This window comes from Giraffa tippelskirchi, chromosome 12, assembly GCF_054371585.1.
Source record: "Giraffa tippelskirchi isolate mGirTip1 chromosome 12, T2T-mGirTip1v1.2.pri, whole genome shotgun sequence".
NCBI lineage: Eukaryota > Metazoa > Chordata > Mammalia > Artiodactyla > Giraffidae > Giraffa > Giraffa tippelskirchi.
Window position 1 is genome coordinate 106,801,666 of NC_137286.1, and position 13,343 is coordinate 106,815,008.

The window sequence follows — 13,343 nt, forward strand, 5'->3', positions numbered from 1 at the left end:
TATACCAAGACATGTGATACTGAAAGTACAAAGATCAAAGCAGGAAGAAAAACGTACAGAACATTTAAAATCCCACCACCCAGAGATAAATCTTTGCTAACATTTTGATTTTTTATAGATATTTTCTAAGTGATCATATTTATTCTGATATTTTTTCCTACTATATTACGAACATTTCTTCAGATTAATACATTTTCTTCAAATTCATAATTTTAAAGGCTTCCTGACTTTCCACCGTATAAATATATGATAGTTTGTTTAAGCAGAATCCATATGTTGGACATGTAAATTATTTCCAATTTTTGACTATTTTAAATAGTGTATGTTGTAGATAAATCTCTTCCACATCCCTGTTTCATTAGGACACATTCGTAGAAGTGGAATTACTTATCAAAAGACACAAACTGCACTGAGACTTGCGATGTATCTGCCCCTCTGCTTCCCAAAGAGACCAGCACTCCCACAGGAGGACATCTCCCCACCCAAGTTCACTCCAGCGAATTCCGGACAGCTTGGTGGTCACACTTCCCAAATTAACCAACTCTCACTTACACATGGATCCAAAGCCAAACAACCCGATGCTTCTAAACTAGTAAAAGGGCGTCAGTTCCTACACTGCGTGGGGACTAAAGTGACCCAAGTCCCTCAGGAATGTAAAAAATACGAGCATTTGAAAACCTTTTCAGCTCTTTCAAAATTTTGCCTCCCTGTTTTCCAAAATGACTGTGCTTCATTCACTTGAACAAAACAGTTTAAAATGCAGTCGTCATCGATTCTATGCCTCCAAGAGCCAGGCGGCCGTTTATAATAAAGGTGGTCTTAGTTCACGCCGCATGACCAAGGGCATTCAGCCTCTAATCACAGCCGTAATCTCGCTTTCACATTCTCTCTGGTCCATCCTACTTGACCCTGCTTATTGAAGCACTTTCATTGTGCTAGCTCAAAGGACAAGAGATGAGCAGGGACAAAAGTGAGGTCTGAGGGTTGTGTTTATGCTTGTCCCCTATCCAACTCCTCCGTTGATGAATAAACTCCCTGGAATCTGGCCAAGTCATGTGATGGAAAACTGATTCCCAAAAAGCATTCCTGGTGCTTTTTTAAAGCATCGCAATCTGCCCAGGTTGAAAGAGAAAGCTCTAACTGCTCATAATAGGAGCACAGCTAGCTAGGTAGCCAGCTGTATCTGCCAGGGTTCCTCCAATCTCCTGTGGAGGGATGGATAGTTAATATTTTAGATGTTTCAAGCCAGACAGTCTCTGGTGGCACTGCTCAGTTCTTTTGCCACTGCTTGAAGGCAGTCAGACTCTGAGCCCCTGTGGCCTGAGTGCCAGGAACCACCCCAGTTCCCCAGAGACTCAGGGAATGACCGGCTGGCAGGCAGCAGCTTCCCCTGGTCCTCACCTGACTGTCACCTCCAGGGTCCCCTCCAGCCCTGAGATTCTTTGAATCTGTCACTAGGCTTGGCATTCGGCACTTGGAGTTCAGTTCAGTTCAGTTCAGTTGCTCAGTCGTGTCCGACTCTTTGCGACCCCATGAATCGCAGCACGCCAGGCCTCCCTGTTCATCACCAACTCCCGGAGTCTACCCAAACCCATGTCCATTGAGTTGGTGATGCCATCCAACCATCTCATCCTCTGTCGTCCCCTTCTCCTCCTGCCCCCAATCCTTCCCAGGATTAGGGTCTTTTCCAATGAGTCAACTCTTCGCATGAGGTGGCCAAAGTATTGGAGTTTCAGCTTCAACATCAGTCCTTTCAATGAACACCCAGGACTGATCTCCTTTAGGATGGACATTTGGAGTTAGGCTGTCCCATGTCAGCTGGTGTGGGGATTTGAGGGTGGAGGCAAAGAAAATCTCGCTAGTATGCAGAGATGGACCCCTGCAGCCTCTCGGTCTAGCTCCTAGACATGCCCTGTTTGTCCTTCTCTCTCTTCTCCTTACATGTGGCCATTCCTAGAGTCCCTGTCCTTTTCTCTCCTTCCTTTAGAGTTCTCCTGAGAGCCTGTCCACACCTAGTCTGATCTGTGATCAAGGAGGTGCCTCTGGTCTTCAGGGCCCCACCTGGATCCCAGATGGAGCACAGCCAAAGCTGTCAGAGGGTTGGCCAGGGCTGGACGCTGCTCCCGATGGGCCTCCTTCAAAGCCTCAGAACGACCACCAGCTCCCTTCTCCTCAATCCCAAATCATGTCCCCTCTTCAGCCATTTCTCTGCTAGCAACTCTCACATTTGTTTTGCCACCTGCTCCCTGGCCATTCGACTGTGTTCTCTGCTTGCAGGCTGGGCCCTGTTCAGCCCATCTGGAACAAAACCACTCAGATTTATATTTTAAAGCTCCATTTTGAAGTCACACATCTACTTACAAACCATCTGTGAGTCCTATTTAAATAAAGCTTCAAGGCTGCATGATCCACCTCCAGCTGTTTCTGGCTTTTGGGGGCACCGTTTCCCTGCGTGGACTCTGCACGTACATGAGGGAGACCACCCACTGTTCTCCCAATGCAGGTCCTTCCTCAGGAACTGCTCCTCTTAGTCTCTGAGAGTTGAATGTCTCCTGTCTTTCCCGAACCACTCCTCGACCCCACTTTCAAGTCCAACCCCTCCAGACATCTCCCCAGACCACCGAGGTGGATGGCAGCTCCTTCAGCCTCCTTGCACCACAGCCCTGAGTTTGCAGCCCTCTCGTCCCCTGGGTCATGTGTCACCCAAAGGTGGAGGTGTGCCTGCTGATCTCCAGGCTCCCTGACTGCTCTGTGACCATGCATCCCCTGAATCGTCTTGTCCACTGCTGATGCCAGTCAATACTGACCACGTGAAGAAGCGTGGGTGAGGGAATGGTGCTGTTTCTACCATTCCTGGGGAGAAGATCCTTTGTGTTTGGGGGCTAGGGTTTTGTTTTGTTCTCTTTTAAGTCATTTCACAGACTGGCACAGACACATATTTTACGGGCAAGTCTTAATCTTAACAAAATCAGCAGCAATGAGTAAAGTACAAAGGAGGCCTTTTCCCAGTGACCTTAAGCTTAAAAAAATTTAAGAAGTCATAGTAATCTACAGAAATAGTTTATGTAATCAACAATCCTCAGAGGAACTGCATAGAAAATACTTATGCTCTATCAGTGCAAAAGTGGAATATGAATGTAATTGTATTTATATACCAGTTATGTGCGCGTACGGGTCAGGACCAGGTGGGCAGAATGTGAATACTCCAATAGGATGAACTTTCAGATATATTTGTTGTATTAAGATGTTTCCCCCTTATGGGAAAAATTTAGTATTCTTTATTTCTTTCACAAAATAATCTGGCCCAAAATATTTTTTTAAGTGTAAAGCAGAATACTTACCAAAAAGAATGAGAATTGTCCAGAAAGCCATTACTTACACATCCTAAATGTAGTCACTTTCTACCACCTTTAAAAAGCTCTCTGGAATCCTCTTTGCTTCCTCCCCCGTTTCCTGCGTGTTACCGCATGCGTCCATCAGCCTCTCCTCACAGGGTCACTGAGTGGCTGTGGCCTTCTGTTGCATGCTGACTGAAAGCTTGACCACATGATTATTTCAGAGATTCAGTTCAACAAGGTGGAGTTCTGGGCCACATCACCAGACTAGTGGAGAAGGAGAAAGACAAATGGGGATTTAAATAAACATCTCTTATTTCAGAAGGTTTGCTTTTTCACAAACGTCTAGATTTGAGAGCTTCTATAATCTGTCCTGGTGATGCTAGTGGTAAAGAATCCAGCTGCCAATGCAGGAGACTCAGGTTCCATCCCTGGGTCAGGAAGACACCTGGAGAAGGAAATGGCAACATACTCCAGTATTCTTGCCTGGGAAATCTCATGGACAGAGAGCCTAGGGGGCTACAGTCCGAGGGGTCGCAAACAGTTGGACACGACTTAGCAAGGACCCATATAATCTACCACAAAGCTGATTTCAGTTACAAAGGAGACCTGCTTCTTTCCTGACTCATACTCCCTCGTGTCACTGGAAATGTCACCCATGTTGCCAGTGGGTAAACCTGGTCCCTTCTGGCACACTGGGGCGTGTGTGTGCATGTGTGTGTGTGAACATGCCCAACCAACAAACACAAGACTTCCAAACCATGGGGCCTCACCCCATGGTTCACCAGCTACCAGCTTGTCAGAACACAGTTTTTTCACCCAAAGAAGTGAGCTCAAGTGTACCCAGACAGGTCTCCAGACAACAGCTAGTACTTTAATATAGATTTTTTTTCTTTCAAGTTCTGGGGAAAGGGCATGATTTTCCTTCTGCAGCTTGTCAACTGAAATTTTGTTAAGAATTTTGTCAGTCGACTTCCTATAATAATAGTAACAAGGGCCGCCCCTTCAGCACCCACTGTGCCCAAGCTGTGGCTCCAAGGCCAGCCCCTCCTCTGTACTGGGGTGGGAGGCAGGGGCCAGCCCGGCGGTGATGAGGGAGCACAGTCTACAGGCACAAAACACAACCAGAACGGAACCAGGCGAAGAAAGATGGACTTTGCAGAAGGGGCAGCAGGTGTGGCTGACCTGAGCCATCTGATTGGAAGCCCCGGGGAGAAGCGACACTGCGCGGATGCCCTGTGGGCTCTAGAGGATCCTCTGTCTGCCGACTGGGTACAAACCAAGGTCTCCCCGGCGGACTTCAGAGAGGCTGGTCCTCCATCCAGGCCTCTCGAGTCGCTGCCACTTCTGGGTCAGCAGCCCCGTTAAAAAATGAGCGATCAGATGTTTTAAAAGATTGTGTGGAAACCGTGCCAGCAGCGCGCTCAGCCCGCCCCCCGGGGCCTGCTCTGAGGAGCCAGTCAGCTATGTGGCCAGTCCGGGCCACACCAGAGCCAGGTGCTCCGCGTACCCGGGACCCCGCGCATCCGGGACCCCCAGAGTTCGAGATCCCCAGCATTCGGGACCCCCGTGTATCCAGGACCCTCGTGCATCCTGGACCCCAGCATCCAGGGACCCCCGCGGATCCGGGCACCCCGCGCATCCTGGACCCTCAGCATCCGAGGACCCCACGCCCACTCTTTGGCTCAGAAGCAGCCCCACCCCCGGCGCAAACCACCCCTCGCCGGCCGCCTAGCGCCTCACAGATGGTGACTCTACCCGGGGTCACGCCTGTTGGAGTCTCGGCCCCAGGGACCCCGAACACAGCGCTTTGTCCACCGCTCAGCCAAATTCGGGCTCGGAGGTCTGCGGAACCGCGGGAGAAAGGCATAGCCCCCCCGCCCGGCGCCCACTGAGCACGAGACAGGGGTCCCTGACTGCAGGCTCGCCCCGCGCCCCCGTCCCTCTCCTTCCCCATCCATCTGTCTCTCTGCAGTCCGTCCTGTGTGACCGCGGGGACTCCGCGAGGACTGCTGTCCACCCCCACCCCCTGCAGCCGCAGGTACGCCCTGGTTGGGGGAAGGGCGGCTGGGACCCACGAGCAACTCCGGACACACCTGGTTCCTCTCTGGGGCGAAATCACGACCCAGGTGAGGAAGGGGCGCACCTTGATTTGGCACAAAAAATAGCGAATTAACATTCACGCTCCAGCTGAGGCTCAAATGCATGTGTGCTGAGTCGCTCACTCCTGTCCTACTCGTTTGAGATCCCACAGACTAGCCCGCGGGGCTCTTCTGTCCATGGGCTTCTCCAGGCAGGAATACTGGAGTGGGATGCCTTCAAGATGACTTTTAAGTATGCAACCATGGTGGGAAGTGGGGGTGGTGGGGACCAGCTGCTGTCTCCAGGATGAAGGGAGACTGCCCATCCCACCCGGGTGGACCTGGTGCGCCCGTGGTCTGCTGGTGGCAGAGGTGGGTGAGGGGCCAACACTGAGGTTTCCTAGAACCCTGGCGGCCTGGGGTCTGAAATTCAAGAGGCGCCAGCCTCTTCCCTCCTTTCCCTCCGCCGAGGCCCCACACCGATATTGCAAAGGGAAGGAATGCAAAGGAAGGGTGCGGGTCCCGCGCTAGCCCAGCAGAGACCACCCGGTCCTGACCCTCCACCTCCAGTCAGCGCTCCCTCCTGTCCTGTCCCTGGACCCACGTCTTCTTTTCCTCCAGTCACCTCACTTCGGGGAGAAGAGAGTCACTTCTTGACAATTGCACCTAAGAGGTAAAATTTCTGAGAACTTTTATATCTGAACACGTCCTTGTGGTTTGGCAAAATAACGAATTCCAAACTGGAATAATCATTTTTTATCGGAATCTTAAAGGCACTGGGGCATCATTTTCTAACTCACAGTACTGCTGTTAAAAAGCCTGATGACACTCCCACTCCCGAGCTTGTTTGTGGTTTTTTTTTTCATTCTGCCTCTGGGGAACCCTTTAGAATCTTTTCACATGCAGATTTTTTCCCAGCAGTGTGTCTTGGTCTGAGTCCCTAAAGTAATCACTCTGTGGGCTGGGGGCCCTTTCACCCAGGGTGACCTGCCCCTCCTTCCTCCCCTGCACTTGACTCTTTCTGGAAGTCTGCCTGTTTCACGTTGCACCTCCTGAACCTTGAGTTTTCTTATTTTGCCTTTCTTCATCTTCTTGCAGGACTTTATGAAGATCTTCTCAAACTTGTTATTTACTTGGTATTTCCAATATTTTTCATTTTCTTGTCTGACATTACTTTTCCATAGCCTCTGTTTACTATATGTTTATCTTTCCTTGAATATCACTCCCAGTTTTCTTCATCTTCCACTGCAGTTTTTTCTCGCACCTTCCTTTTATTCTGATGTCCATCTTCCCTGTTGAAAGCTTCCATCCTTGCTCTAGAACGAGAAGACACCTGACAGCAGGCTGCAGACACAAGTGGAGGCTCCTGCCAGGTTCAGGGACAGCTCACGGTGCACACTGTGGGATATCTCTGCCTCCCATCCTGGGCTAGCCTGCTTCCCAGAGAGGCCACCTGTAGCCTGCCCTCCAGCCTTCTGGGCGCGAGACCAGGTCTCCCTCCAGCCTCCATCTGTCACACATGGTGCCTGAGGCCCTGGGTCTCACCCTCCCCTAAACCTCCAGACGCCATGGGTGTGGGGAAAGTGCATTGCAGGGGAATGGCTTATTTTACAGACTCTTAAACCACATACCGGGGCATCCCTGGTGGCTCAGATGGTAACTGGGTCTCACCCTCCCCTAAACCTCCAGACGCCATGGGTGTGGGGAAAGTGCATTGCAGGGGAATGGCTTATTTTACAGACTCTTAAACCACATACCGGGGCATCCCTGGTGGCTCAGATGGTAAAGGATCTGTCCACATCGATCCCCAAATCAGGAAGACCCCTTGGAGAAGGGAATAGCAACCCACTGCAGTATCCCTGCCTGGGATATTCCATGGACAGAGGAGCCTGGAGGGCAACAAGTCTGTGGGGTCACTTCTACACCCTATCTTCAGGCTATCTTGCTCCTCCAACTCTTAGATGCTGGGGCATAAATCACTAGCTCTGTTGGATAGGTTCAGCGTCTGGACACCATAGTGCAGTGACTGAACACGTGGTGTCTGGAGCTGCCCGTGGGAACCCTGGTTCCGTCACCTCCTGGGTGCTGAGCTCGCTGTTATTCGGCTTTTGTACATCAGTTTCTCCATGTGCCAAGTGGGGTAATAATACAGCCACCCTACAGTGGCTCATAGAGAGGGCCATTAAGCAACCCACAGCCCGGATCTGGCCCATAGCCTGTGTCTATAAACCCTGTGGGCTAAGAATGGCTTTACATTTTTAAAAGGTTGGGGAAAAAAAAAAAAAACATGCACCAAAACTATTAAGAGTCTCACAAAGCCTAGGGGACTTCTCTGGAAGTCCAGTGGCTGTGACTCCACACTCCCAATGTCAGGGGCCCAGGTTCAACTCCTGGTTGGGGAACTGAATCCCACATGCTGCAACTATGACCCAGTACAGCCAAATAATTTTTTTTAAAGAGCACCTCCCCCCAAAATAAAATAAATGAAACCTAACAGATGAATTTTGCAATCAACTTTGATGATAGTGAACCACTGACTTTGAGACCCAACTAAGCAAGGTGGGCGCTCCCCTAAAATGTTCCATCCCCCTCATTGTAGCTGTTAGGAAATCTTGTTCTCAATTATATTTTGAATTGTCAGTATAAAATGTGTGGAAATTTGTTTTCTCTTGTTAAGTACCTACACACTGTGTTCCACATTGCCTAAGATATTGACCCTCTGGTCCTATTTACATGGGTGTGCTGACCTCTGAGCTTAAGTATGGGGGAAATTATTAGACATGTGAGAAGAAAAGGTCTGGAAATATGGAGGGAAACAGTGAGTGGATAGAGCAGTGGGTGGGGTGCAGGCATCTGCTCCAGAGGGGTGTGGGGCTGTTTGTGGCCCTAAGTCTCCCTACCTTTCAGAATGTCCTACAGCTCAGTCTTTACTCCTGCCTAGGTATCTGCTCACAAAATACTTATTCTATCAACAGCAGCAGCTCCCAGATGACTGGGGTAGACCAGAAGTGGCCAGCAGGCGTGAAGGAGCACACTGGCAGCAAGACCTAAACCAGGCCCAGCTGCACCCCTTACTAAGCTAGTGTCAACACCACTCTGTTGGCTTTCCCACAGAAAGGAGGCCAGTGACTATTCAGCTCATCCCCACGGCCACTCTTAAGAAACAATATCCTCAAAGTTATGGAAACAGGCAGAGAAAAGGCCCATCTCAAATGAGCCACACGCTCCTTGGTTACGGCAATACCAAGCCTGTGTCTGCAACAGTTCACAGTTCTCTGGAGCTCGACATAAGTGAACGGGAGACTCCAGTTATTGAGTCCTTCCACAAACGTAGGCTTCCTCTTAGTCTCACAAAGGTAGGCTTTCAAACTTTGAAAAGCATGTTCCAATACACAAGTACAAAACAATTTTCATAAGAAAAATGCCTGTACTGGCTTCTATTCAACTCTTCCATCTCTTCTAAAGGAAATGTTAGTGAGGTTTTGTAACTGTAGGTCTTGGGTTTTGAACCCAGGTGTTAAAAATGCAGCTCTCTTGGACCCGCTCCGAATCTACTAAATCAACCTCCCAGAGACAGGTCAGAAATCTGCATCTTAAGCTTCACTAGTGGCTTCTAAGATTTCTATTTTGAACATAACTTTGAACCACCAAGACCTACATCCATCCCAACTCCCTCAGCCCTCATATACAGGTCACGGGCAACCAGCAGCTCCAGAGAATGAACGCAGGGCCGATCAGACTGACTCTTGGAGATGCAGACCAGCGTTCAGAGGTGAACCCAAAGCAGGTGCTATTTATTTCATGGATGGTGGGTCATGCTTCCCACAGGTCATGTTCTAGGTGCTTGACTTTAAAAATGCTTACAATCAGTAATTCACTCAACTGAACACCTTCCCTGTGCAGGGTTTTTCCAGGTGCTGGGGGTGGAGCCAGGATGCACACTGGCCCTTGCCTGTGACCTTATCTCTGGTGAGACACCGACCTGCTCCTGCCCCACAGCCCCCTCGGGAAACTGGGGAGGCCACGACCGTGGCAGCAGCTGGGAAGCCAATAGCACAGTAGAGACCTGGCCTGGCCTATAGTCAGGGTCAGAAAGCTGGGCTAAGAGCTGTCTGGATAAATTACTTGACCTGTGTATTAAATTTTATTGTTTAATACAGGTGATCGTGTTCAGTAAGGCCCATGCCTCCATATTATTCTGGCATTCCATCACACCTTCCCTTCTCCCCATGTAGACCACATCTTTTGAGGAGAGGTACTGTATTACCAGCACCTTGCTTAGGGCACTTGAGAGAATAATAGTCACTGGCGAGTGTGTGTTGGAAGAATAAACAGCTCAGGGACATAACATGAGCCACTCAAAAAGGCTTTTGAGCATAACAGTCATGCTACAATTTCTGAGGAAAAGTGAAAATAAAAGCAGTTGTTCTTAAGCTTCAGAATTCAATGATGGTTCTACAACTGCCACTGTATTTATGCCTGTTTCCTGCCATTTTCAATAGGCAAATTTTACAGAAAGCTTTCAGTTACCTCTACCCAACTGAGCAACACAAGAGAAAAAAATACTAGATGTTTCATTCAATGAAAACAGTAGATCTGCCATTACTTGTATTACAGACCTGCAATCCCTCATCAGCAACTCTGAGACCCCAAAAGTCTTTTGTACTTTTGGCCCTGCTGCACAGCGTGCAGGATCTTTGTTCCCCGAGCAGCTATCAAACCTGTGCCCTCTGCATTGAAGTGTGGAGTCCTAACCACTGGACTTTCCAGGAAGCCCCACAGCACCTTTATTTTTTAAAGAAAATTCTGGATTCTAAATCCCCAAGAATTTCTGAAAAAGAGGTACAGTATATTTACAGTTGTATAAACAAAAAAGAGCAACTGAAGCCTGGGGCCGCACACTACTGCCACCTGCTGACAGCAGCTTAGAAGCACAGACATAATCAAAATGGAAAACTTGAATCTCGCACACAGTGCTATGAACAGCACACTGGTGACTTAAAGATTTTTTTTTTTCCAAAACCAATTGCTATGAAATAAATGCTCAGTGGTTGAAGCAATATATTGGATCTTATGTGTTCCATGCACATCACACAACCTAGAAGCTGTTACCTTAGTTGCATGTGGTTCCAGGGTTTGGTATTGCCTCTGACTCACCAGTGCCAGCTGCCCCTCTGGGCACTGTTACAAATTGGTCTGGAAGCCACAGGTGAGCAGGGATGCCACCAAAATGGAACCATTAAACTAACCAGTAATGGCTCCTGACCACTTGCTACAGAGCCATGAGCGATGTCAAGATTACAGCAATCTAAATAAACCACAGGTGGTGGTAACTATGAAGACTACACTAGATCTTAACAGACTATCAGACGATTTCCAAGTATCCATAAACTTCTCTGCTTTAAACTATCATGGATATGTTCCCTAGTGCTCCTCAGGAGTTCAATATTCTTACAAGTGTATCTTGTTCACCCTCATAATCGTAACCTTTGAAACCCTATCTTCATCTTTTACTTTCTCTTCCTAACTACTATAGTTGGCAGTAGCTCTCTGGCACAGAGAAAATATGAAACGAAGATCCATGGTTTAGGTTTTGTGATAATGAATTTCCATGTGCTAAGTGTGCCTCTGACAGGTTATCTAACAGGATTTACAAAATTAGGTCTAATGCCCTTTGTGTTCAGGCTATTTTAGGAGAGATAGCTCCACTCTCCAAAAAAAACATGCTGCTAAATAAATCATATAGATGCAAACATAAATCTGCAAAAATTTCTTAAGTATAATATTAACCATACTTAATTTGAAATTCCACAATCTGAAATCCAAGGCAAAGCCTTCATTTTACAAATAAACTGAGACCAGACAGAATAAAGGACCTGGTCCTTTATTTATTCCCAGAGCTGACTACTCTTCCCCTGGACCCCGAGCAAGACCTACATCTGCTTCATTCAACAAAAACAGGGACCTCCAATGATATACACACAGGGTCTGTGGGCCCCTCTGGTTCTATTCCTAATATACACTTTATTCACAGATTAAATCTTGGTTTCTCTTTCTTTTTTCTCAAAAGGCATAAATTCATGGACTGTTTAACTCAGTAATGAATTAGGACATTATGTGTCTAGATATTAAGAACTTTCTCTTGTCCAGTATCATTTTCAGGCAGTAACAGTAATTTACTTGCAGTACCCCTCTAAGATATAGCTTCTAAGTAATGGGGGGGGCAGTACAAACAGACACCATTTTAAGTGTTTCTACTCAGACTGACACAATTAACCTGTTCTGGACATCAAATTCTAATTTGTAAGATTTTGTTAGTGGTATCATTTTCAAGCATGACTCAGGAACGGCAAAAAAAAAAAAAAAAAGAAGTACTTAACATTGGGGGAAAAAACCATTAACAACTGTCTATTTCTAAGAACATAGCAGAATGGAATAACTGAAATCCAAAGAACTGGTCTAAAAATGAGTGATGGGGCTTATTGAGGGGGAAAATTCAACTGTATTATAATTTAATTAAAGAAATTTACTCTCTAAAAAACGTTTTCACGCACACTTTCGTGACCACATTGTTTGAGGAAAACAAAATGACCATGCCAGCAGTGTTCACTTGGGAACATAAGTGATTCGTGTGTAATAGTACATTCTGGAAATAACTGGAAAAATAAAAGTGTAAATTTTTATAGTGATTTAAGACTGCAAGACATTTAAGATCTCAGGTTAAATGGACTGGTATTAAGAGTAGTACAAACCAAAACTGTACAATGTTATCACTTCTCCATCACTGTGACCCTTAACATGGTGCACATACAACCACCCTAACCATAAGCCACAGTAGCCCAGGACAGAACGAGACCCCATCAGGAGGCAGTAACAGACGTGTGACGCACAACACAACACACAGCCTCCTCTCCCTGTCTCAGTGTGTGTAATCCACTGGTAACAACGCCACAGCAGAGAGAAACATTAGGTACTATTTAAAATAATGTACTGTTATGGCCAAAAGAAGAGTTGAGTTTCTTGCCTAGAAAAGTCCTTTAATATCTTACATTACCCAATACAGTTAGAAGTCTAAATAAAAAGAAAAGTGTTAATGAAGATTCAATTTTGCATGGGAAATTCACTTTTCTCAATATGAATAAAATTTTTTTCATTAATTCATTTTAAGTGGCAAAATCTTCAGAACAGAAAAACAGAGCATCTCCAACAGCAATCTGAAGGCAACAACGTTATAGTTATAGGGCACTGTCATCAGAACCACTGAGGATCAAAATGAACTATCATTTCATTGCCCCTTTCTCACGGTCATGTAGGACCACAAACCAAGGAGGTCCAGGAAGCAACAAAATGTGCTCCAGATGAAGTGGTTTCACAGAACAGTCCTCACAAAATAGGATTATTTTCTTCTTTTGCCCCTGAGAGTCAAGTTAACCAGTCCTTGGACTGCAGTCAAGACAAAGACAGAAGTTCTAAATCCTCAATAGTATCAACATCAGAACTAAGCGGACATTTCTGTTGAGAAAAGGGGGAAGCCTTTTTCACAATAAAGAGAAAGAAAATAGCAAGACAAGGTGCTATGAATAGTGGGGACACAGCAGGATAGTATGGCGTTTGATAAAACACACATGAGGTGACATTTAGGGAAAACGTTATTGCTCTGGGTGGAATACAGCACCAGCTCAAAGAATAAAAGATGGTTAGGATTAATCACCTTTAATCAACATGTGTTTATAGGAAAAGTGCTTAAAGCCGTAGTTCTTAAAAAGGTGAGGATGAGAAAATTTTTGTATTATTGTAAATGTTACCTACTTCATTAAACAATGAGCAATCTGTATCTATTTAAGTAACATCAGATTTGCTGTCAATCTATCAAATCCACAAATATAAAACCAGTTAAGGGACAGAAATGTTATTCAAACTTATAAAA